The sequence below is a fragment of the Rana temporaria genome, chromosome 13 (assembly GCF_905171775.1).
Source record: "Rana temporaria chromosome 13, aRanTem1.1, whole genome shotgun sequence".
NCBI lineage: Eukaryota > Metazoa > Chordata > Amphibia > Anura > Ranidae > Rana > Rana temporaria.
The window spans coordinates 28,582,878-28,610,697 of record NC_053501.1 but is presented as its reverse complement, the minus strand read 5'-3'; the positions used below and the strand labels follow the sequence as shown (position 1 = coordinate 28,610,697).

Sequence of the window (27,820 nt, the reverse complement as noted above, 5' to 3'; positions counted from 1 at the left end):
TTCCATCTATACAGGGGGGGACACTAGCTCCATGTATAAAGGGGGGGACACTAGCTCCATGTATAAAGGGGGGGGACACTAGCTCCATTTATACAGGGGGGGACACTAGCTCCATGTATAAAGGGGGGGGCACTAGCTCCATGTATAAAGGGGGGGACACTAGCTCCATGTATACAGGGGGGGGGGGGACACTAGCTCCATTTATACAGGGGGGGACACTAGCTCCATGTATAAAGGGGGGGCACTAGCTCCATGTATACAGGGGGGACACTAGCTCCATGTATAAAGGGGGGGGGGACACTAGCTCCATTTATACAGGGGGGACAACTAGCTTCATGTATAAAGGGGGGGACACTAGCTCCATGTATAAAGGGGGGGACACTAGCTTCATGTATACAGGGGGGGGACAACTAGCTTCATGTATAAAGGAGGGGACACTAGCTCCATGTATACAGGGGGGGGGGACACTAGCTCCATTTATACAGGGGGGACAACTAGCTTCATGTATAAAGGGGGGGGGACACTAGCTCCATGTATACAGGGGGGGGGGACACTAGCTCCATTTATACAGGGGGGACAACTAGCTTCATGTATAAAGGGGGGGGGACACTAGCTCCATGTATACAGGGGGGGGGGACACTAGCTCCATTTATACAGGGGGGACAACTAGCTTCATGTATAAAGGGGGGGGGGGCACACTAGCTTCATGTATAAAGGGGGGGACACTAGCTTCATGTATAAAGGGGGGACACTAGCTTTGTGTATAAAGGGGGGGCACTAGCTTCATGTATACAGGGGGGGGGGGACACTAGCTCCATGTATAAAGGGGGGGGACACTAGCTTCATGTATACAGGGGGGGGGGCAGTAGCTCCATGTATAAAGGGGGGACACTAGCTTCTTGTATACAGGGGGGGGACACTAGCTTCATGTATACAGGGGGGGGGACACTAGCTTCTTGTATACAGGGGGGGGCACTAGCTTCTTGTATACAGGGGGGGGGGACACTAGCTCCATGTATACAGGGGTGGGGGACACTAGCTTCATGTATACAGGGGGGGGGGCACTAGCTCCATGTATACAGGGGGGGGGACACTAGCTCCATGTATACAGGGGGGGGGCACTAGCTCCATGTATACAGGGGGGGGGACACTAGCTCCATGTATACAGGGGGGGGGACGCTAGCTCCATGTATACAGGGGGGGGGACGCTAGCTCCATGTATAAAGGGGGGGGCACTAGCTCCATGTATACAGGGGGGGGGGGCACTAGCTTCATGTATACAGGGGGGGGCACTAGCTCCATGTATACAGGGGGGGGGGGGACACTAGCTCCATGTATAAAGGGGGGGGGACACTAGCTTCATGTATACAGGGGTGGGGGACACTAGCTCCATGTATAAAGGGGGGGGGGACACTAGCTCCATGTATACAGGGGGGGGGGGACACTAGCTCCATGTATACAGGGGGGGGGACACTAGCTCCATGTATACAGGGGGGGACACTAGCTCCATGTATACAGGGGGGGGACACTAGCTCCATGTATACAGGGGGGTCTCCAGCAGTCAGTGTAGAGCCAGCCATGTACTGTCACTTCCCCACCCCTCCGTTGCCAGCCATGACGTCATCGGGCAGGCAGGCGCGGTGCATTGTGGGCGGGGAGGAGAGCTCGCCATTTGCAGCAGACAGAGGCGGTTACCGGCAGGAGAGGATGCGCTCCGGAACTTCGGTTGTCAGTTAGGAGAGGCCTGGGCTCCGGGCCTGATACTGGGAGGAGGCTCACCCTCCCCGGACACACCGACCACCAAACACCGCGCTGAGGCCGCACTGACAACTGCCCGCTGAACGGTACGGCTGGGGGAGGGGGGACCACAAATCCCAGCGTGTCCGGACTGACAGAGCTCGTCATATCTATAGGGGAGGAGGAGGAGGGCACCAACCATCCATCCTATGTGTTTTCCATCTGGGGGAGCATTGTACATGGGGGGGTCAGCATATTGCATGGGTGGGACGTCATATTAGGAGCAGATTATGACATGGGGGTCAGGATACTACATGGGGGGTGTCATATTGGAGGGTTCGGATGGGGGGGGGGGCAGGACTGGCAGTGTATTATAACACAGGGTGAACAGGGTGGGGGGTATGCAAAATGTAGGGGTGTCTGTATTGGTTCTTTACTATGTAAGGGTGGGGTATAGTTATAACTGGGAGGTGCTGGGATTTTTTTTTGGGGGGGTGGGGGGTTGCTGTATTCTCCCATAGAGATCAGAGGTATCGGGTGGGATTTCTGGTGATTGGGCGGTGCTGGGACAGATTTTTATTGCATCTTATGTATTTTCCTGGGATAGGAAGGTTTATTGAACATACACCATAGTGGGGCTTATGCCCAGAGATGTGCCATTGGAGATTGTTCTATAAACACACAGAATACAGGGGATCTGGGGTGGGGATTTGTGGTCAGACCTAAGAAGAGGATCTGCTCTGATGATATATTTCCTGTAAAGGGATCTAGGAGAGTCTGGTATGGGGGATGTGCTGAGAAGTGTCTGGGGTAGGTGCTGTACATACAGATCAGGGGTGCTGTAGGATGGGGGTGTAGGGTAATGGGGGATGTGCTGGGAAGTGTCTGGGGTGATCTGGGGTAGGTGCTGTACATACAGATCAGGGTGCTGTAGGATGGGGGTGTAGGGTAATGGGGGATGTGCTGAGAAGTGTCTGGGGTCATCAGAGGTAGGTGCTGTACATACAGATCAGGGGTGCTGTAGGATGGGGGTGTATGGTAATGGGGGGTTTGCTGAGAAGTGTCTGGGGTAGGTGCTGTACATACAGATCAGGGTGCTGTAGGATGGGGGTGTAGGGTAATGGGGGATGTGCTGAGAAGTGTCAGGGGGGATCTGGGGTAGGTGCTGTACATACAGATCGGGGTGCTGTAGGATGGGGGTGTATGGTAATGGGGGATGTGCTGAGAAGTGTCAGGGGTGATCTGGGGTAGGTGCTGTACATACAGATCGGGGTGCTGTAGGATGGGGGTGTATGGTAATGGGGGATGTGCTGAGAAGTGTCTGGGGTAGGTGCTGTACATACAGATCAGGGGTGCTGTAGGATGGGGGTGTAGGGTAATGGGGGGTGTGCTGAGAAGTGTCAGGGGGGATCTGGGGTAGGTGCTGTACATACAGATCGGGGTGCTGTAGGATGGGGGTGTATGGTAATGGGGGATGTGCTGAGAAGTGTCTGGGGTAGGTGCTGTACATACAGATCAGGGGTGCTGTAGGATGGGGGTGTAGGGTAATGGGGGATGTGCTGAGAAGTGTCTGGGGTCATCAGAGGTAGGCGCTGTACATACAGATCAGGGTGCTGTAGGATGGGGGTGTATGGTAATGGGGGGTTTGCTGAGAAGTGTCTGGGGTAGGTGCTGTACATACAGATCAGGGTGCTGTAGGATGGGGGTGTAGGGTAATGGGGGATGTGCTGAGAAGTGTCAGGGGGGATCTGGGGTAGGTGCTGTACATACAGATCGGGGTGCTGTAGGATGGGGGTGTATGGTAATGGGGGATGTGCTGAGAAGTGTCAGGGGTGATCTGGGGTAGGTGCTGTACATACAGATCGGGGTGCTGTAGGATGGGGGTGTATGGTAATGGGGGATGTGCTGAGAAGTGTCTGGGGTAGGTGCTGTACATACAGATCAGGGGTGCTGTAGGATGGGGGTGTAGGGTAATGGGGGGTGTGCTGAGAAGTGTCAGGGGGGATCTGGGGTAGGTGCTGTACATACAGATCGGGGTGCTGTAGGATGGGGGTGTATGGTAATGGGGGATGTGCTGAGAAGTGTCTGGGGTAGGTGCTGTACATACAGATCAGGGGTGCTGTAGGATGGGGGTGTAGGGTAATGGGGGGTGTGCTGAGAAGTGTCTGGGGTAGGTGCTGTACATACAGATCAGGGTGCTGTAGGATGGGGGTGTATGGTAATGGGGGATGTGCTGAGAAGTGTCAGGGGGGATCTGGGGTAGGTGCTGTACATACAGATCGGGGTGCTGTAGGATGGGGATGTATGGTAATGGGAGGAGACACTGCAGGGGATTTGTAATGGGAGGATGTGATGTCATGATGGGTGTATGGTAATATAGGATGTCTGGTCCATGATCAGACCTGATATAGGCCGGGGGTTATACTGCCCATACAAGAGGAGAGTGATGATGGATGGGTAGTTTGCAGTAGGATGCTGTGATGTCATACAGAGATGAGGAGTCTGGGAAGAGATGTACCAAGAGAACACGTGCATGGAGGAAACCTGGATAAATGGAGTGTATTGTCATACAGGGAGACCAGATTCAGTGTCTGGGAATATATACTGTCAGGGGGGTGGGGGAATGTGTGGTCAGTGTGACAGGGAATATATATCCGGTGAATGGGATGGGGATTGTACTGTCAATGGAATAGGATGGGCAATATATATATATATGTGCTGTCAATGGGCTTGGGGGGGGGGGGGGAAATGTGCTGTCAATGGGCTTGGGGGGGGGGGTGTGCTGTCAATGGGCTTGGGGGGGGGGGGGTGCTGTCAATGGGCTTGGGGGGGGGGGGTGTGCTGTAAATGGGCTTGGGGGGGGGGGGGTGCTGTCAATGGGCTTGGGGGGGGGGGGGGTGTGCTGTCAATGGGCTTGGGGGGGGGGTGTGCTGTCAATGGGCTTGGGGGGGGGGTGTGCTGTCAATGGGCTTGGGGGGGGGGGGGTGTGCTGTCAATGGGCTTGGGGGGGGGGGGGTGTGCTGTCAATGGGCTTGGGGGGGGGGGGTGTGCTGTCAATGGGCTTGGGGGGGGGGGTGTGCTGTCAATGGGCTTGGGGGGGGGGGGTGTGCTGTCAATGGGCTTGGGGGGGGGGGTGTGCTGTCAATGGGCTTGGGGGGGGGGGGGGGTGCTGTCAATGGGCTTGGGGGGGGGGGGGTGTGGTGTCAATGGGCTTGGGGGGGGGGGTGCTGTCAATGGGCTTGGGGGGGGGGTGTGCTGTCAATGGGCTTGGGGGGGGGGTGTGCTGTCAATGGGCTTGGGGGGGGGGGTGTGCTGTCAATGGGCTTGGGGGGGGGGGGGTGTGCTGTCAATGGGCTTGGGGGGGGGGGGTGTGCTGTCAATGGGCTTGGGGGGGGGGGGTGTGCTGTCAATGGGCTTGGGGGGGGGGGGGGTGTGCTGTCAATGGGCTTGGGGGGGGGGGGGAATGTGCTGTCAATGGGCTTGGGGGGGGGGGGGGGAATGTGCTGTCAATGGGCTTGGGGGGGAAATGTGCTGTCAATGGGCTTGGGGGGGAAATGTGCTGTCAATGGGCTTGGGGGGGGGGAATGTGCTGTCAATGGGCTTGGGGGGGGGGGGGGAATGTGCTGTCAATGGGCTTGGGGGGGGGGGGGTGTGCTGTCAATGGGCTTGGGGGGGGGGGTGTGCTGTCAATGGGCTTGGGGGGGGGGTGTGCTGTCAATGGGCTTGGGGGGGGGGGTGTGCTGTCAATGGGGGGGGGGTGTGCTGTCAATGGGGGGGGGGTGTGCTGTCAATGGGCTTGGGGGGGGGAAATGTGCTGTCAATGGGCTTGGGGGGGGGGAAATGTGCTGTCAATGGGCTTGGGGGGGGTGTGCTGTCAATGGGCTTGGGGGGGGGGGGGATGTGCTGTCAATGGGCTTGGGGGGGGGGGGGGATGTGCTGTCAATGGGCTTGGGGGGGGGGGAATGTGCTGTCAATGGGCTTGGGGGGGGGGAATGTGCTGTCAATGGGCTTGGGGGGGGGGGAATGTGCTGTCAATGGGCTTGGGGGGGGGGGAATGTGCTGTCAATGGGCTTGGGGGGGGGGGAATGTGCTGTCAATGGGCTTGGGGGGGGGGGGAATGTGCTGTCAATGGGCTTGGGGGGGGGGGGAATGTGCTGTCAATGGGCTTGGGGGGGGGGGAATGTGCTGTCAATGGGCTGGGGGGGGGGGGAATGTGCTGTCAATGGGCTTGGGGGGGGGGAATGTGCTGTCAATGGGCTTGGGGGGGGGGGAATGTGCTGTCAATGGGCTTGGGGGGGGGAATGTGCTGTCAATGGGCTTGGGGGGGGGGGGGGAATGTGCTGTCAATGGGCTTGGGGGGGGGGGGGGGAATGTGCTGTCAATGGGCTTGGGGGGGGGGGGGGGAATGTGCTGTCAATGGGCTTGGGGGGGGGGGGGAATGTGCTGTCAATGGGCTTGGGGGGGGGAAATGTGCTGTCAATGGGCTTGGGGGGGGGGGGGAATGTGCTGTCAATGGGCTTGGGGGGGGGGGAATGTGCTGTCAATGGGCTTGGGGGGGGGGGGGAATGTGCTGTCAATGGGCTTGGGGGGGGGGGGGTATGACGAGACTGCATGCTATGGGGGGGGGATATGACAAGACTGCATGTCTAGGGGTATGCAATCGCTCTGATTTTATAGTTAGTCTGATATTCCATTGGGCCTAGGATGACTTGTACTGGGATGTGTATAAGAAGAGAGAATCCAAGGTGATTTGATGGACATTGCAGAACTAGACAGGATGTGGGATCGCAGCACGAGTGATGTACATTGCAACAAAGAAGACTGGCAGTGGGCTGGCCTGGACGGGTCCATGTGCTGGATCTGCATGTCATCCTTTGTGTATAGGCCAGTCTGATCCCAAGTGCTCATGGTGTGGTTGCAGCTTGTGTTGTCACGGTTCATCCGGGTACCATGGAGGGGTGGAGATAATAGCGTGGTGTTGGGGACATGCAGCATTATTTTGGAGGAGGCCGGGTCCTGGGTGGTCCCTGTGCCGCTGCCCGCTGTATTGTCCTCAGAGCCCAGGCAGTGCTAGAAGCATGATCCTGCTCCAGGTACATACCGGGGACAATGAAGGTTCTTCACCACAAATCACATTGTGTTTGATGACTCGATGTACAGGGTGTGCTTTGGATGGCAGACACAGAGAATGGAGTCTGTTGCCATATTATGACATTCATTTAGGATCTCCTGTATGCAGCTTGATGTGATGTAATAATGTCCTGCATGTATTTGTATCTGCTTGGCCGGGGGATGGAACGTTTTTCTGTGATCGGCTGGAGGGGGTGGGGGGAGGAGCAGGAAATGTGGTCCCTGATGGCCTTGTAATGAAGCTGTCATCTCTGCTCCATCCAGTGCAGCACACAGGTCTTTCTTATCTTGGATACGTTTGCCATGCATGAGCCATATAGGATAATCCTTGCGTGAGATCTTTTGAAATGATCTGTAAAGAAAAGTCACTTTTAAAGTCTTTGATGTCGGGTTGTATAGAATCAGAAATATTATACCCAATCATTGTGTAAGGTAATTGTATTGGTGCACCTGAATATCGTTTGTGGTAATTAATATTATTTGCACAGGTAAAGGTTACAGTGAAACTATACCCATCAATTTTACGGTTTCCCGAAACACTGTCACAGTCGCTTGTGTTCTCTACCAATCTGTCGTCAGCAAATGGTTGGTGTCATAACTGATCACATGTTCGGCACCATGTCAACTGCAGATCAAATGGGTTAAAGGGGTTGTAAAGGTTCATTATATATATATATATATATATATATATATATATATATATATATATATATATATATATATATATATATATATATATATATATATATATATATATATATATATATATATATATATATATATATATATATATATATATATATATATATATATATATATATATATATATATATATATATATAAATTTTTTTTTTTTTTAATACATGACAAACATGTCATACTTGCCTCCACTGTGCAGTTGATTTTGCACAGAGTGGCCCCGATCCTGCTGTTCTGGGGTCCCACGGCGGCTGTCTCGGCTCCTCCCCCGTAAAGCTAACCCCCCTCTAGGAAGCTCTTTCCTGAGGGGGTTAGCTTGCGGGCTCGCTCCCGTGTCATACAGTTGGCGTCCATAGATGCCGAGTGTATGACTCAGTCCCGCCCCGTCATTGGATGTGATTGATAGCAGTGGGAGCCAATGGCTTCGCTGCTATCAATCTATCCAATCAACAGCCAGACTCCGTGGAGAAGAGGATGCCGGGCGAACGCGCACAGCAAGTGAACGGGCTCAGGTAAGTAAAATGGGGGCTGCGGGGCCCATGATGAGGTGTTTTTTCACCTTAATGCATAGGATGCATTAGGCTGCATTTACACCTCCGCGACAAGATACGCCGCGTATTTTGCCGCGAGTGTGTAACTTTTTTTTTTTTTTTTAACAAAGTCTTCCCATTGCTTTGTATGGCCGAACGCCAATGCCGCCTGAAAAAAAGGTTCCAGGACTTTTTTCAGGCGGCAGGCGTACAGCGTCTATGAGATGTGAACCATCTCATAGACAGCAATGGGAATTCTCCCCTCCAGCGGCACGAGCGTCGGGCGTTTTGTCGCGGAGGTGTGAATGGGGCCTTAAGGTAAAAAACACAAACCTTTACAACCCCTTTTAAAGAGGAAGTAAACCCCGATGGTGATTACTTTCTTTTTTGTTCCAGCAAAGTAAAAGCATAATGTGACCGTATGCATCGCATACTAGCACATTGTGTGACACTTGCCTGCAAATGAAGCCTGCGCTGTCCCTGCTGGAGGCCACATCCATGTTCGGCCCTCTTTGCTTCCGGGGCTGCGGACTATGGCTCTGTGACTGGCTGGAGTCACGTGATGTCACTCCCGCACATGCCCGCTGGAGCCGCCAGTCATGGCACTCGCTAGTGGAATAACGGCACAGAGGTTTTTTTTTTTTTTTTTTAACAGCGCATGTGCCAATGACATCATCAGCGCAGTACAAAGTAAATATCTCCTAAACGCCACACATTTAGTAGATATTTACTGTACCTATAGCTAAGCCACAGATTGCCTTTCAGAAACCAGCGCAGGTGTAAACGGGTCCTTGGTGCAAATGAAAAGTACAATACTAACCCCTCCCCCCAATATTGTAACTGTGGCAGCTTTATTAGGACCTGAGGTTGGAGGTGTATCTAAAGGACTTCATGGAAATCTCAATTGCATCCTTTAAAGTGAACGTTAAGCAATCTCTTGATATCTATCTATCTATCTATCTATCTATCTATCTATCTATCTATCTATCTATCTATCTATCTATCTATCTATCACAATTGGGATCCTTGCAGATCCTGGGCCGGCTCTCTGACATCACCTGACACGGGCCTTAGTCCGCTGAATATGAATCCCAGGAGTGCAGAAATAAGTGGGCAAAAAAAAAAGCTTTGACCATACTTCTCTCTTATACTGATGTAGTGAAGCTGTATGCTTTTATGTCTGATGAGTGGCGATTGACTGCTTGCAAAATTGTAGAATAGTATTAATTCTGGCATTTCAAACATGCTCCGCAACTGCCGGTGACCTGTCGTTAAGGTTCCCCTATCGAGATGGTCCCTGTAAGGACTGCGCAAGCGCAATCCTTGCCGACGGAAATCTCCGAACCTCGGCCGGCATCCAGGCTCATTCTTTAACGTCCCCGTGGATTGGAGGATGTTAAAAAAAAAAAAAAAAAAGAGCCAGGAGGCCGACTGGCCACTTTCCTCAAATTCCACATCGCCCTGGTTGCCGGCCGAAGTTCAGAGATTTCCGTCGGCAAGGATTGCGCCTGCGCAGTCCTTACAGAAACCATCTCGATAGCCGGAACCATATCGGCAGATCACTGGTCTTGTACATTAGCAGAACTTGCTGATCCAGTATGACAAAGCAGCTTGTAGCATTCAGAATTGTACCGTCTTCCATACGCCTTGCTGATGGTATACAGCCTTCTATGCTCTTTTAATATTTACAATGGTTTGCTGGCTTCCCATATAGCTGAATACACCCTGTAATGCTGGTACTGACAATTGTACCTGGGAAAGATGCTTCCCATATCATGTTCTTACACCAGGGGTTGACAAATTTGCTTGGAATCTAGGAGCCAGCTAAAAAAGTTAGGAGCCAGAAAACGCGCCCCATCCCGACGAGCTTGCGCGCAGAAGCGAACACATACGTGAGCAGCGCCCGCATATGTAAACGGTGTTCAAACGCAATTTTGAAGCGTGACATGTTGGGTATGAATTTACTCGGCGTAACACTATCTTTCATAATATTTAAAAAAAATGGGGATAACTTTACTGTTGTCTTACTTTTTAATTAAAAAAAGTGTAATTTTTTCCCCAAAAAAGTGCGCTTGTAAGACCGCTGCGCAAATACGACGTGACAGAGTATTGCAACGATCGCCATTTTATTCTCTAGGGAGTTAGGATAAAAAATATAATGTTTGGGGGTTTTAATTGGAGGGAAGAAGATGGCAGTGAAAATAGTGAAAAATGACATTAGAATTGCTGTTTAACTTGTAATGCTTAACTTGTAATACCAACGGCTCACCACCACATGGCACCAGCTCACAAAAAAAAAAAAAAATTATTTTTTTTGCCCACCTTCCAAGCCAAGTCGCCAGGACACTATTTCTAGTAGCCATGGCGACCTGGTGCCCAGGATTTGTCGATCCCTGTCTTACACCATGTGCACAGATCTGCATTTTCCTGTCTCTGAAGGGGCATGGAGAAAACCATTGTTTTCTATGAGTCTTGTTCACAGGAAAACACTATAGTGTTGCGTGAGTTTTGTTCTGTGCAAAAATATGCAACGTAAATGTTTCCAAAAGGGCACATTATTTTATTTTTATTATTATACAGGATTTATATAGCGCCAACAGTTTACTCAGCACTTTACAATATAAAAGGGAGGCAATACAATAAAAATACAAGAGGATTAAGAGGGCCCTGCTCAGAAGATCTTACAATCTAATAGGGTGGGGCAGGTGGTACAAAAGGTTGTAACTGTGGGGAATGAGCTGATGGAAGTGGTAAAAGATTAGTTGGAGGTGTGATAGGCTTCCCTGAAGAGGTGAGTTTTCTGGGATCGCCTGAAGGTAGCAAGAGTAGGGGATAGCTGGACAGCTTGAGGTAGTGAGTTCCAGAGGATGGGAGAGGCTCTGGAGAAATCCTGGAGATGAGAGAGCTTGACAGTAGGAGGTCTTGAGAAGAGCAGAGAGGACGGTTTGGGATATGTTTGAAGACAAGATTGGTGATGTAGCTCAGGGCAGAGTTGTGGATGTTCTTTCTATGTTCACACAACACTGGGGTCATGTGCATTTTTTTTTCATACAGAAAAAAATATAAATTACACCAGCATCGGGTTTGTGAACAGGATGATGGTGGTGGTGCTGATGGTGGTGCTGCTGCAGGTGCTGATGGTGGTGCTGCTGCAGGTGCTGATGGTGGTGCTGCTGCAGGTGCTGATGGTGGTGCTGCTGCAGGTGCTGCCTTTTCTGTACAGAGCAGCCCTGATCCCATCCTTTTCGGGTCCTTGCCAGCGCTCCTGGCTCTTTCACCTCGAGCAGTGCCCTCAGAGAAGGCCAATGGGCTTCCGCTGCTGTCTCTGACATTGAGGAGGGAAAGTCCAAGAATGGCCAAGGCGATCATGAACATCACTGGATCGGGGGGGAGCTCGGGTAAGGATTGGGTGGGGGGTGCTGCACATAGGGTTTTTTTTTCATACAGAAAAAAATATAAATTACACCAGTCACCAGCATCGGGTTTGTGAACAGGATGATGGTGGTGCTGCTGCAGGTGCTGATGGTGGTGCTGCTGCAGGTGCTGATGGTGGTGCTGCTGCAGGTGCTGCCTTTTCTGTACAGAGCAGCCCTGATCCCATCCTTTTCGGGTCCTTGCCAGCGCTCCTGGCTCTTTCACCTCGAGCAGTGCCCTCAGAGAAGGCCAATGGGCTTCCGCTGCTGTCTCTGACATTGAGGAGGGAAAGTCCAAGAATGGCCAAGGCGATCATGAACATCACTGGATCGGGGGGGAGCTCGGGTAAGGATTGGGTGGGGGGTGCTGCACATAGGGTTTTTTTTTTCATACAGAAAAAAATATAAATTACACCAGCATCGGGTTTGTGAACAGGATGATGGTGGTGCTGCTGCAGGTGCTGATGGTGGTGCTGCTGCAGGTGCTGATGGTGGTGCTGCTGCAGGTGCTGATGGTGGTGCTGCTGCAGGTGCTGATGGTGGTGCTGCTGCAGGTGCTGATGGTGGTGCTGCTGCCTGCACATAGGGTTTTTTTTTTAACTGCATGCATAGAATACATAAAGGTAAAAACCCTTCAGCCTTTAGAACCAGTTTCAGTCCCATGTGCGAATTAAAAATTTGGCCTTGCATCAAAATACAAGGATTGCTAATCTTGTGGATCTTCCCCTCCAGAATTTTTTTTTTTTTTTTTTAATCTAAACCCATGAGCAAACATGTAATTCATTACAGATTACCAGTCTTTAGATGTTGTGTCTGCATTATTTTTCTTTAAAGTGTTTGTATAGGCATTTTTTTAACTTTTACCTACAGGTAAGCCTATAATAAGGCTTACCTGTAGGTATAAAGAATATCTCCTAAACCTGCACGGTTTAGGAGATATTCCGCTCGCAATGCGCCGCTGATTGCAGTGGTGCATGCGCAGCGGGGATCCTCGGCTAAAGGGCCGGTGACTTGTCCTTAAGATTCCCCTAACGGGGAAGTTCCTTCAAGGACTGCGCAAACTTGCCGACGGAAATCTCCGAACCTCGCCCGGCATCCAGGCTCATTCTTTAACATCCCCGTGGATTGGAGGATGTTAAAAAAAGAGCCAGGAGGCCGAGCGAGCGGAGCGAGCCGTCCGAGTGAAGTGAGGCTGACTGGCCACTTTCCTTGAAATCCACGTCGCCCTGGATGCCGGCCGAGGTTCGGAGATTACCGTCCGGCAAGTTTGCGCCTGCAGTCCTTAAAGGAACTTTCTCATTAGCCGGAACCATATCGGCAGATCAGATTGCGCCTGCGCAGGAACTTTCACGATAGCCGGAACCATATCGGCAGATCCCGCACACATTCTCGGGAGTGACGACGTCGCCGCTCCAGCCAATCACAGCGCTGGAGCGGCGATACCCGGAAGACACGCCGAAGCAAGATGACATCTCGCTCGGCGTGGACCAGGTAAGTTCTCTTCACCTCGTTTGTCCGTATTCATCCGATCCGCCGGACGGAAGAAAAATAGGGTTTTCTTCCGTCCGAAAAACCGGATCTTTACGGACGCGGATCTTTGCGGACGTTAGCGGATGCATCATCCGCTAACGTCTGCAATCCCATAGGGATGCATTACAAGTCCGTAAACGGACTTGTAAAAAGCGGACGAACGGTCCGCACATGTGAAAGGACCCTTATAGCTCAAAAAATAAACTCGGGTGATCAAATGCCAATAAAAAGCTCTATTTGTGGGGGGAAAAAAAGGACCACATTTTTTCTTGGGTACAGTGTCGCATGACCGCGCAATTGTCGGTTCAAATAACAGAGTGTCGTATAGCAAAAAAATTGCCTGGTCAGGAAAGGGGGGGGGGGGGGGGGCTAAATCTGCCAGAGCTGAAGTTGTTCATGTTATTGTGCTTTTTAACATTAGGGTTCACAGAATAAGCACGCCTTGCATTTTGATAAAGATTCTGCTCTTATTTGTTGTTGTTGTCAAGCTCTCTATCTTTATATATGACTTGTGCCTCCTAGAATCCCTGTGGTAATTGCATAGCAGATCTCTGATGAGAACAGGTGGATAAGCACCTAGGTGAGACATTTTGTCACCTATTTCTCTTCCATTGTTGAGTCACCTGTCCTCCAATGAGGAGACTCTGCCTTGTTATGAAGCTGTGGCTCCTCCTCCTGTGCTCCCCTGACACATGGTAATTGCAGTGATGGGTTGTGCTTTTATCCAGGCTCTGTATCTTGTCACTCCCCTTCGGGGGATAAAGCTGCGTCATTGATCTCTTTATCGCCCTATGCATTGTGTGCAGGCAGTGCCAGGCTCCAATCCCCTCCCTGCTCCTCTCGCAGGCAACCCACGAGAACGATCTGGAATATTGCAGAGCACAGCCAGGAATCCATGGCACATACAGCACAAAGGACTGCAGTGAACGCCATAGGATATAGCGACATTTACTATGTAACCTGGATGTCTCCTGGAGTCATTTTACTATTTGTGTAGCTGGAAGTAAAAAGCAGGTTTGCATCTCTCAAATATTTTTATTTTATAAATTGAAAAACTGAAAAGCTCGCTGTACTAACTATGGGATTTTAGTACATTGATCTCCCTGCTGAGCTATTGTGTTCTAACAATCCCCCCCCCCCCCCTCCCACCACCACCAGAATACACCGGTCAGCACTCACAGCCATTGATTTTCTAGCATGCCGTACGACAAGCCAGACATGCTGCTGTACACACTGGCCGAATGTTGGCTGGTTTCTCATGAACAGATCGATACCAGCCGATATTTGGCTCATGTGTACCAGCCTTAAGAAGGACCGTTTTTAGCATGTAAGCTGGCCTCTATTGTGCAGAGACTTTCGCTGTTGCAGTGTATTGTTTACCTTTTTTTTTTTTTTACTTATTTAAATATCACAAAATGACATTTTATTCAGTAGAGCTGTGGTGCAACTAGATGCACTGACTTGAGGTTAGGTGCGGTTCGAAAAAATACAGAATCGCTACGCATTGCACAGCGGCCCTCCTAATTGCAGCGTGGTGGTGTGATTGGGACCTATAGAAAACAATCGTTCTGTGTGTTCCCTAGCATCAAGCCCACATTGATTTATGCAGATTAAAGTGGTTGCAAACCTTCATATACCTAGTAAAGTGACTACCCTCAGGTGATACAGAGATTAAAGCGGAGGTCCACCCTAAAATAAAAAATGACATTAACATTCTCCATTTTATATATATATATATATATATATATATATATATATATATATATATATATATATATATATATATATATATATATATATATATATATATATATATATATAGCACCTCGCGTAGTAGGAAACTGCCTGTTTCCCTTAGTTAGGATGGCGGTGCCGGCACGCGATCCATGTCCTTATTAAAAGTCAGCAGCTACAGTGTTTCGGCTGGAACACTGCTTTTAACCACCTCAATACCGCACACCGTCATGTGACGTCCTGGTATTGAGGGGGGCGGGGGGGGGGATATCTGAATGATGGGTGCAGCTACAGGCATCATTCAGATATCCTTCTTTTCAGCCGGCGATTCTGCGCACCATAAGAACGATCATAATGGCAGTTCCATCTTATGCAGCTGAGAACAGAGGGCATGTAATCACTTACAGGTGCACCAAATGGATATTAATATTTTATATATAATTGCATTTAACTTTTTTAAATGAATATGAATTTGTCTGCCATTATTGGCACATTTAGCGCAAGAAAAATGTATCCCATCAAATTCTATGTATGTCTTAACACATAGTTGCGCTTCCGGTGTTAAAAATCCTGCTTGCTTAATTTTTGGTGAGTTAAGAGAGCGCACCAAAAATGTTCCTCCCTGTTGAAATGCATTGAAAAAGCATCAATAATACACCTGTGTTAAGTTTTTGTGGTTTTTGAGTCAAATGCCCTATGATGAGCACAGTAAAATGCGGCAAAATCGTATGCGTCTTCGGTGCCATTTTTGGAACCTTTTTCTCTTATTGGTCGATAACACCATTTGCAGCCGCCTAAATTTCGGTGCTTCGCGTGTGTGTGTGTCCCCCTTTTTTTTTTTTTATATCTATACAAAAATCTTTTGCCTTTTCATTTTATATTTTAAACTGAATGAGTTTTTTTCACAAGGTGATTGTTTACTTCAAATCACTTTTTAAATCTCTTTAGCAGAGCTCCTCATAATGAACATGTTGAAGTGCAATTGGGTGCCTTTCAAAATAAATAGCACCTCGCCACATTCTATTTTGTGCTTTGCGATGGCGATCTGTAAAAACACATGTTTTATAGGTCGTGATTTGTCACAGCACATTGCCACAACACGCACAGGTGAGTCTGGCCCCATGGGGTTTATACAGATATATTTGAATAAGTGTTTATTTTGACATATCCTCATTTAAGCAGAACTCCAGCCAAAAAATCAAGATAAAATTAAAAATCAATAACCATTAAAAGATGAAATGGGTTTTGCTGCAAGATTCAGTTTAAGTTTAGAAATTTTTCTTGTGGCACTTTTCTTTTCTGCCACTAGATGTCCTCTGTCTGATGGCCAGCATCATTTAGTCGGCTTCCTCTGAGCCAACATCCTTCAGGACCCACGTTTTGACTGGACAGTGAAAGGAGAATCAACTTCGCAGTAAGCTCCTCTCTCCATCAGTGTGCTCTTTTCTGCACACATGAATGGATTGGCATCTTATTAGGCTTCCTCCTATCACACTCCTGCTCTACAGGGAAATGCAAGGGGCTGATACAAGGTCAAATTCAGGTACTTAAATTATAAAAAAAAAAAAAAAAAACTTTTTAGTGATGCATTTCAGTGGCGTCGCTATGGCGGTATGGACTGCAACCGGGTGACATAATCAATGAAGCTGTTGTAGCAGGGGCTGTCCAACCCCCCCCTTCCATCATTGAAGTGGTGACAGTGGATTCTCTCCAGCCCCCCCCCCCCTCCCCCGCTTAGTCCACCAGAGAACTCGGCAGCGGCACTGTGACGGAAAGGTGAGCTGCGGACAGTCGGTGTTTCCCCTGCTCGCACCCCCTTTTCTCTTGTTGCAGAAAAAGAGAGCAGCTCTCATCAGGTTTGCCGCCCACACAGTTTCCCTCCCTATTGGCTACAGCGGAGGGCCAATCGCAAGAGACTAGGGGGCATCATGGGACATGTAGTCCTTGAAGATTGGCTGCCCCGTTGTACACAGACTACAGCCCAGAGAGAGAGAGGCTCTCTACAAAAAAGAGTGCTGTGCTGGGGAAAGCAAGAGAGAGTGAGCCACTGTCGCGGGTACTGACCAGAGTCACCGGGCAACCCAGAGTGAGCGAACGTCCAGCTGAAGGGATTTTTGCTGGGTCTGGTGAGAGGTCATTATCCATTACTGCTATCCCCCAGCCCTAATACTGCCCTGCAGGCCTTATTGACTGACGCATGGAGCTCCAATTCTGGGGGAAAAAATAAGGGGGGGGGGTGTGTGATACCATGTTTTATCGCATCAGGTGACACCTACCCTAGTGACGCCACTGATGCATGTTATTGTGGCTTTTGTATCTGCCCGGGTTGCATTAACCCATAGCAACCAATGAGAATCCATTAGTGATGTGACTTTAATCATTTTAGACCTGCACTCTGCATGTCATTGTCATCTTTATATCTGTAATGTAATCCCGTGTTGGCATGCATGTGGGCATATACATAACCTGCCGTATTGGATTGCACAGAACTCTTATGGCAGCATCATCAGGGCCTGGTCCTCGGTGACACACCCTGACCGCAATGCATCTGGGTACAGTGCTGCTGATTCTAACAAAGAGCCTGGCACCAAAGACGTACACCATTACAGCCTGACTCTGTGGATTGCAAGGAACCTGAAAAGCATACAAAATTGTACTCTCGTCATGCCCACATCAGTATTCAAGCCATGCCAATGTTTTCGGGGCATTGTGATATACAGAAGCAATGCAGAGTTCTATACTTGGGGTTCCTGTGGGCAGCAGTGACCAATTAAATCATATTTTCTGCTTCTTGATTGACAATTGTGAGCAGCAGCCGTTGTACAGCTTGGTGGATTAATGGCTGTTATTAGATGTCATTTTAAGCTTTGTATTACCCACATAGCAATTATGTCTGGAGATTTGTACCTTTTTTTTATTTTTTTTATTTTTTTTATTTGGAAAGCAACAAAAGGCAGCTGGGAATATTCAAAACTACCTATTGTAAGTGAGGCTTCTGTCATGCGGTAAGGAGTAAATTCTCCTTTTTCTCTAGGGTACTGATAAAAAGCAGTTTTACTACCCTATGCCTTGATCTCCCTGGCATTCTTCTCTCTGTGAGCCCTCCCTTCTCTGAAGCTGCTTCTCTTTGGCACTTTGACCCATGTACAGTGCAGAACCAGCAGTCCTGCATTGTAAGTGAGGGTGCTGTGCACTCACCCACAACACCAAGGGAAGAGTGCGGGCCGTTATTTTTTTTTTTTTATGGTACCCTAGACAAAAATGAGCATTTAACCCTTGCACTGCAGGGTAGTCCAAAGACAAAACTGAAAGGGGCATGGCAAAACAAAAAAAAAAAAAAGATTTAGCCCTGGTTCACACTGGGTACGATTTGAGATGCAATTTAACATGTTAAATCGCATCTCAAATCGGCGGCATTTGCCGGCAATGGCACCGTCCTAATCGGTGGTGCGCCGCATCTGCGGCGCTGCGCCGATTTCAAAAAGTAGTTCCTGTACTACTTTTTGCGATTTCAGGTTGCGATTTACATTGACATCTGTGCAGAAACCTGCACAGATGTCTCTTAAATCCCATCCAAAATCGGGACTGCCAGCGGGAGTGAAATCGTGCGAGTTCAGCTGATTTTGCGCAGCTTCACTCCCGCAGCCCAGTGTGAACCTGGGCTTAAGTGACTTTGAACGTGGCATGGTTGTTGGTGATAGACCGGCTGGTCTGAGTATTTCAAAAACTGCTGGAACTTTCGCGCACAACCATCTTTTGGGTTTACGGAGAATGGTTAGAAATGGAGAACATATCCAGTGAGCGGCAGTTGTGTGGATGAAAAATGCCTTGTTGGTGTCGGACTATTATGGGAAAACTGGTTCCAGATGATGGGCAACAGTAACTCCAAATAACCAACCAAGATATGCAGAAGACCACACCTGGGGGCAACTTCTTTCGGCTAAGAACAGGAAATCTAAGGCTACAATTCGCACATGCTCACCAAAATTGGACAATAGAAGATTGGGAAACTCAACATTCAGCTGATAGGATCAGAATTTGGCATAAACATGAAAGAATGGATCCATCCTGCCTTGTATCCCCGGTTCAGGCTGGTGAGGGTGGTGTAATGTGTGGGTGATTTTTTTTTCTTGGCACACTTTGGGCCCCTTGGTACCAATTGAGCATTGTTTAAACACCACGGCCACTTTTACACCCAAGATCATTCTTCGGGGAGGCCTTGCTGTGAAAGGATAAGTTGTGGAAAAAACAAAGTACTTTTTTCAGACTGTTAATAGCTCAGTATATTCTTTATGCAGCTGTTTCTATGTAGCCAGCTGCATTATTGAATTGCTACACGGCACAATACCCTTGTCGGATCAGGAGACGTCCGCTTTATACTGTATTAGAGAGAGAGCAAGAGATAAATTGTGTTTTCTGGAGATCTACTCACAAAGCCCTCTATTGAATGATTATCTCACGATCCCTCAATTAGTATTGTATGAAATGCAGTGGTGTTTTTTTTTTTTTTTTTCCCACAATACTAAGAAAATGTACAGCTTTGTCATATCTAGACACGCTGAGAGCGCCACACCCTTATATTTACATTTACATGCCACTGTGTCAGGACCTTACAGCTTACCATTTGTAGACCAACTAAAATGCATGTGGAAAATACTGTATATATTGTATTGTAGTAAAAACCACCTCAAGCCTAGATTCACACTGATGCAATACCAGAATAGCATTGTATAGGGGGGAAGGGTCCTGCACCATTTTGGTGCGGTTGCGATTTGAGCTGTACAAATATGTCTCAAAACGTACCTCAGACATTGCATGTGGTGTCCGCAACGCACAAGTGTAAATCCAGTCTCAGCCTAGGTTCCCTCTGATGCGATGCAGGAAAAGCAGTGAATCCTATGCGTTTCCCGCACCTCATAGAAGTTGCAAGGCGTCCATGTGATTTGTGGGTGTCAATGTTAGATTAATACAAAAAGATACTTGGTGGGCACACCCTAAAAATGCTATACATCTAAGATGGTGCGGCTATAGGACCAACTACAGTACAAAACAGATTATAGCGCACACATACAAAAATGAAATTTATCCTGCAAGGCTAGTTAAAAAAACCTGAACATATTCAAAAAATATGGGGGTTTGGTCACACTATATAGTGCTAAGCCCACTTACTGCGACAAAGTACCCCGAATTAGTGGGTCCTACCCTAGTAATAGAATGATAGAACCTGGGTCTCAACCATGGGAGATAAACTCCTCTATGTGGGAGAACTGAAGGGATTCTTCCTATACAATGGTGGCCACTAATGTGACGTAATGAAGAGGGGGAGGGGTGCTCCAGCCCAAGAGACCTGGTCAGGGTCTATACAAAATACAAAAAGATACTTGGTGGGCACACCCTAAAAATGCTATACATCTAAGATGGTTCTGCTATAAGACCAAATACAGTACAAAACAGATTATAGCGCACACATACAAAAATGACATTTATCTATATTTTGTATGTGTGCGCTATAATCTGTTTTGTAATGTTAGATTAATGACACCCTGAAACTGCTCGCAAAACGCAGTGCTATTGCCCGAATCGGATCGCAGGGGTGTTCACACCCATGCAATTCAGGTGCAATAAAAAGTCAGCAGCCGCGATGTCCGCCCGCGATCGATCCTCAGAGCCAGAATGGGAATCTGTCAATGTAAGCAGATCCCCGTTCTGACAGTGAAGTAGAGAGAGACCCCCCTCTTCTTGGTGATCAGCAACAGTGGTCTCTCCTCCTCCCTCCATACAAAATTCATACAAAGAAAAAAGACATTTAGAAGGGAAATGGAAGGAAAAGGTAGGTGAACCAACAATGCACTAGCTTAAACGAACCTTTACAACCCCTTTAACTCCTTGATCGCTCCCTACTGGTAACCCCTTTTTTACCAGTGACATTTATACAGTAATTGGTGGCTATTTTTTAGCTCTGATTGCTGCATAAGGCTATTTTCACACTGAGATGTTATAGTGTTAAAAATGGCACCTGCAAAAGCGTCTCTCCTGTCCCTACAGTGTGAAAGCTTTGACCAATGAAATCTATGAGCAGCGGCGCCGAAGCACCCGCAAAGGGCAGCGGCGCTTTGTAGGCGCTATTGACCCTTTATTCGGCCACTAGTGGAGGTTAAAAGTGCTCCGCTAGTGGCCGAAAAGCGCTTCTCAAACTACAGTAAAGCGCCACTAAAGCTAGGCACAAACGTCTCCACCTGTTTCAGTCCAAATCTTCCTCCTTTTTTTTTTTTCTTTGCTGGATCTCCAATCTCTGGGATCCTTTTAGCTTTTACTTTTATTTGATTGGCATAACATGCCACAGTACTTTTTGACCCCCAACTATGTATGGCATAACTACCCTAAGCTGGGTCCTTTTAAAGGTAATTGTCACCTTTTGTGGTTACCCTTTAAATGGGCTATGTGCTTGTGGTTATATATTTTGTAACACCTCGGTCTGTCATGTATTGTTTGTACTTTTATATTTTGATGTGCATGAAATACTGCATTATTTCTTTGTTTTATATACAATTAAAACAGATTTAAAGTAAATATTCAGCAGGCAGTAGATTGTTTGTTGTGAAACGTACGTCACCTTTTTAGAGCAAAGGTTTATTTATTTTGCTGTTTCAGCGCCAAACGCATTGGTTGATGGCGTGTATCCCGTTACCTTTGTTTAGTGCCTTCATCAGAGCCACCCACTTAAAATTGTTCTGAGCCACTGTCTTACAATGTTGTGAGAGTTAACAGCTGCCACTGCTACTGAGAAAAGTTGCATCCCCCCCACCCCATCCCTTATGCCATTTACAGCAGCATTATTCACCCACAATGCATCATCATTCTCTGTGAGTGGCGGAGAAGCAGTCGAATGATGGGATCTCTACTGTCCAATCATAGAACAGAATGCATCGTGTGAGAATAGTAATATGGTTTCTTTTAAAAGATGAAGCAGGCAGCATGCAACACAACTTTTCTCAGTAGCAGCAGCGGCTGTTTACAACAACCAGAAGACAGTTGTTGGGTAATAAAATATCAGATTTGAGTATCGATAGATCAACTTGGGCCTGCCGGATTCTCCTGCAACTATCGCCAACGACTGTCGCTAGGTCTTGTCAGGAGGGATTCCGCTGTCAGCACTGTCTGTGTTGCTGGGGGAATTGTTCGAAGCCTGTCGCTGCAGGAAAGAAATATGCTCGGTGTATGGCCTGCCTAAGTCCCCATTCACATCTAGGCGTTTTGTCGCCTGTAGTGCGACGCCGCTGCCGCCAGAGGGATGAAAAGGCATTGCCCTCTATGGAGATGATTCACATCTCCACGCCGAACGCCTGTTGCCTGCCGCCTGAAAAAAGGTCCCACCTTTTTTCAGGCGGCTTTCGGCGTTCGGGAACCATCTCCATAGAGGGGTACATCTAGGCGGACAATCGCGGCGTTTTGTCGCCGCAAAAGCGCGGTACAAAACGCCGCTATTTGCCGCCGCAATTCGCAGGACAAAACACCGCAAATTTGTCTGCCTAGATGTGAATGGAGCCTAAGGGTGCATTCAGATTTGTGAAATTCACCTGTAGTTGGGTTACATGCAAGAACCACAGCAGGGGTGTCCATTGAGAGGCAGCCCCCTTTTTGAAAGCCTACTCTTGTGTACGGTAATCTCTCATGCAGCACACAATGGCGAACACTGTAATACTTCCACCTAGTAGCATTAGGGTTATCGGTTCATATCCCAAACATTACACAACCTGCCTGGAGTTTGCATGCTTTCCCTGTGCTTGCATGGGTTTCCTCCAGGTACTCTGGTTTCCTCCCACACCCCAAAAAACATGATGTTAGGTTAATTGGCTCCTATTTAAATTGGACCTGGTATGTGTATGTATGAATGTGAGTTAGGGACCTTGGATTGTAAGCTCCCTGAGGTCAGGGACTGATGTGAATGCACAATATATATTTGAAGTGCTTCGTAAATTGTTGGCACTTGGAAGCAGGCAGTCTGCGTGTCCCAGCTGATCGTGGGTACCCCCGCTGGGCTTCTTGCATGTAATCGGAATACAGGTGCATTCCCAAGCGGGAATGCACCCTTAATGTAACCAGGTCTTGAGGTAGGCAAGGCTGCTACTATAATATAATCCATGCCAGACAAGAATAACCTGTTGTTCCCACCCTGCTTTAAGATAACCATGTGTCAGTGGGAGCCTTTTTATGTCTATGCCTGTCCCCTTCATTGCCAGTTATGACATGCCGAGGGAGGATAGCCATCCATGATTACTAATCCATTAGAATTTTTACTTATCAATTCTTCAGCAAAACGGTGCAAGGAGCGAAGCACAAAATGAATGCCAACCAGTCAAATGTTACCTACCAGTCTTCTGATTGGTTGCTGTGGGTTAATGACCTTTTGTTTCTTTTACTGCGCTGTTTGTTGGGTTATATAGCGCCAACAGTTTGCGCATTGCTTAACAAAATGGAGGCACCGGATTGTGCAACTTACAGCGGGTAAAATAGGTATTGAACACCGTTTTTCAAGGTAAATATACAGTATGTCACAAAATGGTACACCCCTCACACTTTTTTAAAATATTTTATCTTATATTTTCATGCGACAACACTGAAGAAACGACACTTTACTACAATGTAAAGTAGCGAGTGTTGTCGCATGAAAAGATTGTTGGTAACAACCCATACATACAAAGAAACAAAAGCAACTACATTTCTGAACTTATTTATGTGTAAACAAAATGGAATGACTCAGGGAAAAAGTATTGAACACGCTAATGGAAATGTATTTAATACTTCATACAAAATCCTTTGTTGGTAATGACGGCTTCAATAAGCCTCCTGTATGGACAAACTAGTTGCATGCATTGCTCGGGTGTGTGATTTTTATTTTTTTTGGCCCATTCTTCCCCACAAAACGTTCTTCAAATCTTGAAGGTTCCATGGGCCTCTTCTATAAACTCTGATCTTTAGTTCTGTCCATAGATTTTCTATTAGATTCAAGTCAGGTGATTGGCTGGGCCATTCTAGCCGCTTTATTTTCTTTCTTCCTTCCTTGGCTCTTGAAAAACTCTTCTAATAATTATTTTCACTCCTCTGTCAGAACTCTTGCGAGGAGCACCTGTTGGTGGCCGTTTTTATGGTGAACTTATGATCTTTCTACTTCTGTATTATGGCCCCAACAGTGCTTACTGGAGCATTCAGAAATCATTCTGTAACAAATGCCATCAGTATGTTTTGCAACAATAAGGTTGCAAAGGTCTTGAGAGAGCTCTTTGCTTTTACCCATCATGAGATGTTTCTTGTGTGACACCTTGGTAATGAGACGCCTTCATCAGTTGAGACTGAACCAGCTGATATGAATTTGCTTTCAGGATTGCTTTTTAATTACTGATGGGCTGCAGCTTGACTTTCCAGTTTTTTTTTTTTTTTTTGTGATTTTATTATATTACACTTAAGGCCCATTTCACACTGGGGCGGGAGGCGCGGTGGCGGTATAGCGCTGCTAAAAATAGCAGCGCTATACCGTCGGATTTGCCGCGGGATTCGGCCACTAGCGTGCGGTATTAACCCCCGCTAGCGGCCCATAAAGGGTTAATTCCGCCCACAATGCGCCTATGCCCTGGGCCCTATGCTCAGCGCATCGCGGGCGGTATTGCCGCAGTTTCCCATTGCTGGCAGGAGATTTTTTTTTTTCTCTCCCGCCAGCGCATCGCCTCAGTGTGCAAGCCCTTGGGCTTTCACATTGAGTATGCAGTGCAGGAGTTTCAGGCGGTATAGCAGCGCTATTTTTAGCGCTGTACCGCCTGAAAAACTCCTCAGTGTGAAAGGGATCTTACTTAAAGCGGAACTTCAGTATATATATTTTCAATCTATTAAATCCTCTGGCCTTGTTTTAACTTTGGATAGTATGAGTTTTTTTTTTTTTTTTTTTGCCAGTGAATATCTTGTACAGCCCACTTCCTGTTTCTTGTCTGGGGAAAAAAGCCTAGGCCAGAGATGGCAAACCTTGGCACCCCAGATGTTTTAGAACTACATTTCCCATGATGCTCATGCACTCTGCAGTGTAGTTGAGCATCATGGGAAATGTAGTTCCAAAACATCTGGGGTGCCAAGGTTCACCATCACTGGCCTAGGCCTATGACATCATCTCCCTCTCCCCCCCCCTCCCCCCCCTCTTCCCCTCTCCCCCTCCCTCTCCCTCTCTCTCCCCCCCCCCCCCCCCCCCCCTCTGATCGGGTGTCGACGCTCCATAGAGGTACAGGTCTACCTGAAAAAACTTGACAGGTGGATCTGAATGGTCCGCACGTGTGAAAGGGGCCTTATGATTATTCATTTTTTTTTTTTTTTTTTTTTTAATACTTGCAATCTCTTACCCTGGAACACGCATGCGGATAAAGACTCTTGAACTTTTGCTGACTTTCCTGATATCGGTTGCATGGCATAATGGGCACACAACTAACGTTTTCAGATGGAGGTCAGCAGTGGCAAGCCCTTGTATTTCTCTAATGACAGGTTTATTATAAAGGGTGTCTGCATTGTATGGAGCAGAGGACATGAGCTCACTCACACATGGGCTGACAACTGACTCAGATTTACCATCTTCATCCCGGAACAGTCCACACCCAGCTTTACACTTGTAAAAGACCGCTGTCAGTATGATGGATATTGGTCTTGTATAGTCCCATATATTTCTGCAGAGGTGCTTGTAAAGGCAGAAAGTAATTTTTTTTTTTTTTCTACCTTAATGCATTCTCTGCATGAAGGTAAAAAACCTTCTGTGTGCCGCTCCCCCCCCCCCCCCCCCCCCAGCCCATCCTTATACTTACCTGAGCCCAATTTCGATCCAGCGATGTGCACTAGAGGAGCATTGTTGCTTTCTCTCGCCTCATTGGCTTAGATACAGCAGCAGGAGCCATTAACTCCTGCTGTCAATCACCGTTTGTAAGGAGGAAGCGGGGAATGGGCCCAAGCAGCACACTCTACTTCTTTGGACGCGCAAAACTTGGGAATGAGCACACACATGTGCCCCATAGTAAGTGGCTTGCTACAGGACCATTTGGAGGGCGGGGGGCGTTTAGAAGTGCCACCCAAGGAGGATTGGGGGTTATCTGTGCAAAATCATTGCACAGAGCAGGTAAGTTTTTGACATGTTTAAACCACTGCCTCTTCACAATGTTGGTTACGACTTACTGAGGGGGTGTAACCCTATTGGCTATCTACTAAAATTGGACCAGTACAAGATGCATTCTGATTGGCTGCCATAGTTGGTACACTTGGGTCACTGTTTTATTGATTAATTCTGTTGGTGGGACACAAAATGATGAAGTGGCGCAGTGACTGATGTGCTTTTGTGTGATGGTTGTCCCCCCCCCCCCCCCCCCCCCCCCTCTTCTTCCCCTTGACTTGTGTTCCAGTGATAACTGTGCATCCGATGCAGCTGTCAGAATAGTTTCCATGCAGAGGGGATTCCTCCATCTACTTTTTCTGTTGGTCCTCTTTTCTTCAGCCCGCTGACTGAAGAAAATAGTGGCCTTTCTATAGTTGGCTTAAAGGGGTTGTAAAGGTTTGTTTTTTATTTTTTAAATATGTTCCTTTAAGCTAGTGCATTGTTGGTTCACTAACCTTTTCCTTCGATTTCCCTTCTAAATGTGTTTTTTTTCTCCCCCCTTTTGTCTGAATTTCTCACTTCCTTTTTCCTCCTCAGTAAGCTGTTCTGGCTGACTAACCCCCAGCCAGAACGGCTCGGATGATGGGGGCAAGCTTACTGAGGAGGAACAGGAAGTGAGAAATTCAGATAAAGGGGGGGGGAAAAAAACATTTAGAAGGGAAATCAAACGAATAGGTAAGCACCAACAATGCACTAGCTTAAAGTAGGGGTTCACCCTAAAAAAAATGTTCTTTATCTACCATCCCATCCAGCATACTAGCGTCAGCTACAGTATGCCTTTTTTTTTTTTTTTTGCGCTGTACTTACCGTTTAATCGTCCCGTTTCGTTTCAGACTCCGGCGGGGAAATAGGCGTTCCTATGAAGAGGGGAACATGATTGACGTCCGGCTATGGCGCGTCACGCGTTCCGAAAATAGACGAAATAGGACTCGGATATATACGGCGCCTGCGCAGTCAGCTCCTAGTCTGTGCACAGGCACCGTATAGAGCTGTGAAGAGCCGAGTCCTACTCTGGCTATTTTCGGAACGAGTGACGCGCCATAGCCGGATGTCGATCATGTTCCCCTCTTCATAGAAACGCCTACTGCCCACGGGAGTCTGAAAAGAAACTGAAGGATTAAACGGTAAGTACAGCGCAAAAAAAAAAGGCATACTGTAGCTGACGCTAGTATGCTGGATGGGATGGTACATAGTTGTTTTTTAGGGTGAACCTCCGCTTTAAAGGAACCTTTTTAGAAAATTAAAAACAAACTTTACAACCCGTTTTAATAGATTCTTCCATCCACGCTAATCAATGCAGGGATGAGTCTCCCACTGCGGCTAATGTATTCTGAAAGCCGGCATGCCCGATTTTGGCTGCATCTGATTGGATGTTGGACGGGCTGACGGAGCGAATTTTGGGCGGTTCGTCGGGAACCAGTTGAAGTTCGGTTGTAGGGCTAGCTTTAGAGATAACCATCACAGGAAGTACGAGGAAATCGCCGCATCTATAAAAGCCTGACCGATTTTAATCTGCTTCCAGAACAAACTACAGACCAGAAAGCTGTGGCTGGAGTTCCACTTTCATTCTTTAATCTTTTTTTATTTCTGTAGATCCCTTTTGAATTATCGCAGTAAAACAGAAGCGCTGTGGATAGAAGTGTCGCGCTCAGATGGAAGTTACTTCTTGTGACTGTTTGTCTCAAGTATGCTGAGACTGAAAATCCTTTTATCAACAGTTTTTGCCTTGCCCCCCAATTGGGCGGTTCCTGGTGCAGGGAGATGCGATTTTCCTCGGCGGTATCATCTGCTCTGCCATGTCTTCTAATCGGCACCGGCAGTGTGCGTGTTTTGTACGCGCAGCACATTTGCTCTTCTTCTTTATTAGTGTA

At 47.8% G+C, this 27,820-nt stretch overlaps 1 protein-coding gene across 7 annotated transcripts in view; it reads left to right on the top strand.

Annotated features, from left to right (window-relative positions):
• The first annotated feature begins 1,656 nt into the window (after positions 1-1,656).
• Positions 1,657-27,820, top strand: part of KLC1 (kinesin light chain 1) — a 112,260-nt gene continuing 86,096 nt past the window's right edge. For 5 of the 7 annotated variants that reach the window (XM_040332351.1, XM_040332352.1, XM_040332353.1 and 2 more), the window contains exon 1: positions 1,657-1,844. The gene's annotated coding sequence lies outside the window, so the exon portion shown is untranslated. Of the gene's footprint in view, positions 1,845-13,840; positions 14,054-27,820 lie in introns of those variants that run through there. The other 2 variants (XM_040332355.1, XM_040332350.1) reach the window with 2 other exon arrangements.